Genomic DNA, 8,302 nt, shown 5'->3' with positions numbered 1-8,302 from the left:
AACACAACTGAATTGTGATCATAGTACAACGGATGGATCTATGCAAAATGTTAAAATAGAAGCAATTATCCGATGAGATTCTTTAGTCAAACAATTTGAGTAATGCCCATAACATGTAGCAAACTCAACCTTTATGATGAAATAAGTAATTTTACCTTATTTTACACTTTTCACAATATTATCCCTCATGCCATCAAGGAAAACAACTTCAAGTAGACTCTTATTATTCGGACAATAGCAAGGTCAAAATATATACCTTAATGCTATAGGTGGAACAAGCTTGTAGATTATCTTATCATCAATTGTCCTCTTCAAGTATCTCAAGATAAGATACTTTATCAATTGTTCTCTCTCAGTATCCTTTATAGGACAACTGTAATAAGCTCAGTGTATCTCCCTTGAGAATCAAAACCATTCTCAAGTATGCAATCTAGCATACGAACTTCTTTAAATATAAATTATATATGCCCTCGAGAAAGATCCAATAAATAGCATAAACAATCCCTATGGATCTCAATGCCCAAGACAAAGATGCCTTACCAAGGTCTTTTATATCATAATTCTCAAATAACAATTGCCGGTCTTTATGCGGAGGCCAACGTCACTACTAGTGAGCAAAATATTATCAACATAAATAATGAGAAAGATAAAATTTCTCCCATGACCTTGCCATATATATATATTGATCTACAAGTTTCTCAACAAAATCGAATGAAGTCACAATATTATTAATCTTTAAACACCATAGTTGGAAGCTTACTTAAAACCACAAATTAGACTTCTTGAGTCTACACTAAGATGATTAAAATCATCAACGAAAATCCCGGGTCATCAAGAAAATCCTCAGGCTAAATGACATGGACTTCTTGATTAAGGTTTTCAATTAGAAAGGCAATCTTCACATCTATTTGGTATAACTCTAAAAGAGTCCTTAGAAGAGATAGGTGAGAAAATTCACTAGTCTACTCCTCTATGAGTAAACCTAGGCCAACGGTTTTAAACCTTACAATCTTTCTTCGTGAATATTTATTAGTCTTATACACCCACTTAAAATAAATGGGTTTAAAGCCTTTGGACAACTTAACAAGCTTCCCAAACATCATATTGTCTCATCAACTATATCATATATCCGTGCACCCAATCATAAATCTAATTAAAGACAACTTTTAGTAATCGGGTCAACCATAATGCCAATGTTATATTCATGTTCATTATATCAAGTAGTGGGAACAAGCTACATTTCTTGGCTATATCAAACTCAGAAAACTATTTAAGAATTCACAAGTTGTCTTAACAATGATGGTAAAACAAGATCGAGTAAGAAACAAATTAACAATGAAAAACTTTTATGTTCCAACTTCTACAATACTTGATTATTCAACCTTAGATTTGGAACAACTCAAAACGCTAAAATGGTTTAAGTTAGATTTATGAATAATTTGCAATGGAAAAGGGAGTAAAAAAAGAACATATTTGGAAAGAAACATGATCAAGGATATAAGAGGTGTTATCGGGCTTCACCTTATAAAAAATAATTCGGACAAAATAGTTTCATACCACACTGTTCACTATGTTCACAAAATTGTGATTAAGCCTTTCGGTTACACAATTTGCTCGGGACTATCAAACATAGTGAAAGACCAACTATATCCGAATCTTCGAGTATTTGGCGAATGGGCCCTTAAGCGTCCAAAGATCCTCATATCAGCCATAATACTCTCCTCGTCGATCTAACAATTTCTTAACTGGTCTAAAAAAATCTTGAAGATCTTAGAGATTTAGATTATTCTTTAATTGAATACAAAAACCATATTAAGAGTGGTCATAAACAAATATGATGAAATAATAATTTATACGCAAGGTGGAGGAATAAGGACCACTATCTAGACACCATGACTGAATGGGACAAGAGAAAATCAAATCTTCAAACAAAAACCAAGGAATCATAGCTTATTTGCACTAGTTAACGGACCTTATACTCAATGCAACTTCTACTTACAACAATCATCTTTATTTATAAGGAAGTTTTCACGAGGTCCCAAATTGTTAGTCGACCGGACTCTTAGTCTTTTACCCTGAACATTTTTATGAGTATTGATGCTCATAAGAACAAAGTTTCTTCTCGGAAAAAGGTATTGATCTTTATAATTCCAAACTCAGTAGAGGATGCAAAGGGCATTGATGGATAATAGCAAGGGTAATAAAAGAAACATTAGGAATCATGAGTTTTATCTTAAAAAATAATCATCCTGATGAAATAATCCCTAACTCCTCCAAAACCATCACACCTTATGATAAAAAACTCTTACAGAAATATACTTATTTCAACACTAGATGAGACTTAGTATCTTTACGCTACTGCATTCAACAATTCCAAAATAGTGCATTCAGTGGGTAAACAATTCATCAAGTGTTCCTTGATGGACTTCTTAATGGGCGGAAAAGAACATAACTACTTTTCACCTCTCGCAAAAAATCAACTTTTGTCTTCTATACTCTTATGAGTTATATCCATCGATTACTCGGTAACAAAGAATGTGTGGTTAACAACACATCATCAACAATTTCTTGAAGTTTGACTTTTTAAGAATCTCAATAACAATCATATTGTTATAGACGAAAATGTGACTAACAGAAGAGCACACATATATCATCATGAAAACACCTTTGGACAGAATTCATGACATACAGTTGTGATACTCCCTCACTTTATTAGTACTTTAATATGTAACTTATTAGTACATCACTAGAAAGAGCACACATATATCATTATGAAAACACCTGGGCAGAATTCATGACATACGAGTTGTGATACTCAATCACTTTATTATCACTTTAATATGTAACTTATAAGTACATCACTAGAAAGAGCACACATATATTATCATGAAAACACTTTTTGGCAGAATTCATGACATACAGTTGTGATACTCAATCACTTTATTATCACTTTAATATGTAACTTATAAGTACATCACTAGAAAGAGCACACATATATTATCATGAAAACACTTTTGGCAGAATTCATGACATATAGTTGTGATACTCCATCACTTTATTAGCACTTTAATATGTAACTTATAAGTACATCGCTTTATTATCACAATGTGGGTAATATATAACTTATAAGTGCATCACTTTAAAGAGTACACATATATCATCATGAAAACACCTTTTGGACAGAATTCATGACATATAGTTGTGATACTCCCTTATACGTCGGCGTCCATGAGAGTATTCCAACCTTCGAAAATTTTACCACCTTTGGGTGTATAAACTTCTTAGATTAATCAACTCCCAACCAAATGTTGTACATGTCTCCCTCTTAATGCTATCACATAATTACCACCTTTGGGCGTATAAAAATGCATTAACATCAAGAGACATCCCATTACTATATATGGCTGACATTCCATAAACCCAACCATGAATGCCACTTTGGCAATCACTCACAATCAAGCTCATGAAATTCTCATATTGGGATATACTTTATGTTACCCACAAATAATGCTAATATATTGTTTGGAAGAAATCCAGATTACCAAAAGGCAATCGAAGCATGTATAAAATACATCATACATTTATATAAAATTCCAAATTACCAAAAGGCAATCGAAGCATGTATAAAATACATCATACATTTAAAATTCCGGATTACCAAAAGGCAATCAAAGCATGTATAAAATACATCATACATTTGCATAAAAATCCGGATTACTAGAAGTAATCAAACCCTTTATAAGGCATGCATGATATATATTTTACAATTGTATAATATCATATAAAACATGCTTACAATACAAAGCCATTTGATAAAAAAATCCATATTAAAAAATTCACCCAACGGTAAAATTACATATACAACATAAATATGTCATATCATGTTTCATACATATAAAAGTGGAATTTGGTCATGAAAATAATTCCATTGTGTCCGGAAGGGTCCAAAACATAAATCCCCAAAAGAATGCTTTAAAGTTCCTTACGGTTTAGCCAAAAATAAAAAAAATACTAATAAATAGCATTCCAATTATCGGCTCAACCAAAACATGATATATAATATTTCACATATATAGGGGTAGAATTGGGTCTTGAAAATGATTCCATTGCGTTCAAAATGATCCAAAATATAAAACCCCGGAAGAACGCTTAAAGTTTCTTACGGTTTGGTCAGAAATAAACAAATACTAAACATATAGTATTCTGGTTTTTTATTTATTTATTAAACTGGTTCAACCAGCAAATAAAAACGGTCTAATAAATCAGAATCTTATTAGGCCGAACCGGACCGAACCGAAATAAGCAATTGAATCAAATCTAAATTGAACCAAGAATCTAAATTAGAAATCGATTCGAAATTGAACCGAAAAATCGAAATCAGAAATCGAATTGAACCAAAATTGAACCGGAATCGAAATCAGAAATCGAATCGAAATCATAAACTAAACAGAAATCAGCGAGTTGACTCGCTGAGTCAAAAAACGAGTTTGGTCCAAAATGGTTCAAACAATAAATCCGGTTCGCCCAAGTTAATCCATTCGCTTGGACCGATGACTGGTCAACCGGGTCGACCCGTTTGACCTGACGGGTTCAAAAACGGGTCGCCTTGGCGGGTCATGGGTCGGGTTGACCCGACCCGTTGACTCGGTCAAACTGCCACGTCAACACCGCACAAATTTAAAAAAGGATCAAAAAGATGCTGCCGGATTCCGGCAGCGATTGCCGGCGCGTCCGAAGTCCGATGGAGACCCATATTTTTCCGAGATCTACGCAGTGGTAGTTTTAGATTTTCAAAATTCTTTCTAGAAAAAAAGTTATTGACAAAAAACCCCACGGTTTTGTTGAAAAAAATCAAGAGAACAAATTCACAAGTTTCATAGGTTCCATTCTAGAACCCTAAGTTCATCAGTCAACAATCCTATGGGTTTTTAATCGATTCTATACAGGCTCTGATACCACATGTAAGAATATTTCTATCCAAGATCACATAGATCGACTAAAAACACCTTAGTATGATAATGACACAAGATGATGATGAGCATACCTTTCTATGGTTCTATTGGAGACGAAGCGCAGCGGAATATCTTCTTTATGTCTCCCACTAGGAACAAACTTGAGGTGGAAGTTGATTCTATGATCAACTTGATGTTGGATCTTCTCCTCTAGACTCCTCCCTTATTCACTGGCTTGATGGTATATCTTTTCTGACTAAGCAGATGTGATTGTGATTATGATTAGGGTTTAGAGGAGGGACCTAGCATCCTTTATATAGGCAAATCCGTTAGATCGTCCATCAAGATCTAACGGTTCCTATTAGCCCACACTAGCCAGTCCATATAAGAGTTCTAGTAACTGTATATTACCCATATCAGACCAATAAGAAACCAAATCAAAGTGTAACACAATCAATGAAGCCCACCTTATGTGGAATATTAAATTAATATTCTAACATCTCTCTTAATCATCGTTGGATCTGGATCTCAATGAAGCTCTACAGTCTTTTTATAATCCGTTAGATGGTATCTTGATTCTTCCATTAGATTCGAATCTTCAAAATGTATAAAAGGACTTTGTCCTTCTTCATTTCTTCTTACTTTGCCTTCCTTGCATTTTTTGCGAAGAACTCACAGTTATAGAAAAAATTTCTTCATTGCTCAAACCCTCCTGTTGCTCATTCTAGAGTTCTACTCCTAAAAGTAAGTCCCCTAACCCTCGTTTAATGGTTATTTTGAGTACTTTTGATGTTTGGCAGTGATTTGACCACGTTTTTGTTTCTTTTTTTTTTTTTCTCCTGTTTTTTCTTTTCTTCTACTTTTGTGAATGTGTTTGAATATCTTTAGAAATGAGTGTGAAATTAGTTGCGTCCAAGCCCCCTAGGTCTTCCCAACTTAGAGAACCCTTTGTCTCCATCTTTGATAGTGATAGGATGAGTGATGAGAGCGATTTTCCTTTTAGTGAGGATGCTCGAGGCGTTGAACCTTGTTCTTCTGCCCTTGAATGTGATTCTGGAAGCAATGCTTTTAGGCTGCGCTTTTAAGGAACCTGAGCTAGCTCCCAGATCCCAACCAGATATGCTTGACGATGAAGAGACTAAGTCTTTCAATGTTCGGGCTTGCTTTAAGGCGAATAGGAAAAGGTGGGTTGATAGTCTTTCTCTTGCCGAGCTTTGTGCAGAGCGGAGTAGACCTTGCACCCCCGACCATGTTAACTTTGATCCCAGTACCTCAAGACCAAGGTTCTACCCTTCAGACTTAACCGAGGAAGATCTAGAGTATATCCGTGCTCAATATGCCATTCCTGACAAATATGCTATCCGAGTTCCATCGAGCATGAGCGGGCTCACAAGCCTCCAAAGGGGGAATTCACAGTTTATGAGGATGCTTTCAATAGTGGGTTTTGGCTTCAAGTGCATCTTATTTTCGTAGATATCCTCCACTTCGAGATGTGTCTGGGGATGTTGGAGCTCAATAGCTGGTGTAACATCATCTGCTTCTGGTGCCATTCCTGACAGAAGGTTAGTATAACTCACACTCTGAACTTTGTTTTTGCATTTCTTTATGGCAAAGAAGGGATTGAAGCTTACAAAATGCAAAGAAGGGTCCCTTTTGCTAATTGACTAAATGCAGAAGAAAGCAACGCAAAATCGGAAGCCTCACCAACTCGGATTGTCTTAGGTAAAATCAAAAGCTCAAATGGAAGAGGGCATCCAACAGAGAGCTTTAGTTGCACTGATATTGTAAAGTTCAAATGGAAAAGAGAATCGTCAGGGAAAATTGTGGGAGATGATTTTTTCAAAAATACCAGAGAGCTTCAGATGCAATTTTAGTAGACGAAGATATGTGGAAGAGAGAATCGCGTGATTTTGAAAAAAAAATTGTGTATGGTTCATCTGGTCCAGCAGTCCGGATTGGTTCAGTTTGTCAGCTCCAAAAACCAGGTAGTTTCTTCACTTAACCCCTCTTACCACCATCAACGGCCACAATTTGTTTGGTGCAATCGAACGGCCGGCTGAAATAAATGTGTAGGACTGAAGCAAAATCAAACTCTACATACTTCTTTGATTTAAGAGGTCTAGTGAAAAGACGTACCTGATTTTGGTTTGCCACCCATAGAACATGAAGATGACAAGTCTTAACTTTTGTTCCGGTATCTACTTCATCATCTCGCCACCCAACATATCTTTTATTTGCATGCAGCCGGAAAAACCGGGAGAGCCATGCTTGAGAGTTCAGGAGATGTGATTTCTATAGCACATCAAATAAGTTTATGATCCGAAGGTTAGTGACACCTTTCTTCCATGCGCTAATTAAAGCTTTGCACAGGTAAATAGTTAGGTTGCCACCTCAACGAGTTGAGAGAATTTAGCGATGAAGCTCCAGAGTTAAGAGAGAGAGAAATCATAGGGGAGAGTCATCTTCATGTAGTCATCTTCCCTAAATCCTAACCCTAAGTCTCTAGAGACTGCCTCTCTAACGTTCATCTTCTCTCGGCTTATTTGAATTCGTTGAAGACCACTTGGCTAGTTATCCTTCCACTATTCAGAGAGTTAAGGTTCTCATTGTTCTTGCGAAGCTAGCCTGACGCAATACTCTCCGCTCTAGAAATCCTGAACCCTAAGCCACATAATTTGTTTGATTGGGAGCATCTCTTTGGGAACTATGGGATGAAGTGCACCGGCTCGTTATCCTCCCACCGTTAAGAGTAGGAGGTTTCCGTTGCTTCTCTTGTTGACAAATAAAAATGAACTTTGAGTGAAAAAAGGTGATTGTTTGATTGGGATCATCTCTTAGGGCACTTATGGATTGAAAGTGCACCAGCTTGTTATCCTTCCACCGTTAAGAGTGGGAGGTTCTCGCTGCTCTGTGAGGCCAGCCTGACGCTATACCCACCACTTTAGGAACCATGAAGCCTCAGCCTTCGCATAAGCCACATGACTCAACTCTTAACTTGGATAGGACAAGCTAGTTATTGCACCAACTAACCCGACCCACAAGAGGTGAAACAACATCCAATCACCTTGATGCCCCGCTTGGTTACAAGCAAACGCTACACAGCTCGGCGATATGTTAGTATAAACCTCAAATCTATAAAGACTCTTAAATTTTGAAACCTTTCCGATGTGGGATTAAATAGCAAAGCTTGAGAATAAGAAGTAATTTTCTAACCAATGGTTTCTTGATACATGATTCTTTATCGTTACAATTACCCTTTGATTATTTGAATAAAGGGCAAATTAATGTCTTTTACAAAAAAATAAAAGAAAATTAATAAAGGTTTGTGAAATATGAATAGGAAATTAGGG

At 36.1% G+C, this 8,302-nt stretch overlaps 1 non-coding gene across 1 annotated transcript; it reads right to left on the bottom strand.

The window, feature by feature from the left end:
• Positions 1 to 7,757: 7,757 nt before the first annotated feature.
• LOC149014253 (signal recognition particle RNA) lies at positions 7,758 to 8,060 on the bottom strand. The gene has a single exon (XR_016173844.1).
• Positions 8,061 to 8,302: the final 242 nt, after the last annotated feature.

This window comes from Hakea prostrata, chromosome 5 (assembly GCF_041222555.1).
Source record: "Hakea prostrata isolate BN-2017 chromosome 5, UWA_Hpros_2, whole genome shotgun sequence".
Taxonomy (NCBI): Eukaryota; Viridiplantae; Streptophyta; class Magnoliopsida; order Proteales; family Proteaceae; genus Hakea; species Hakea prostrata.
This window is presented reverse-complemented; position numbering and strand designations above follow the sequence as displayed.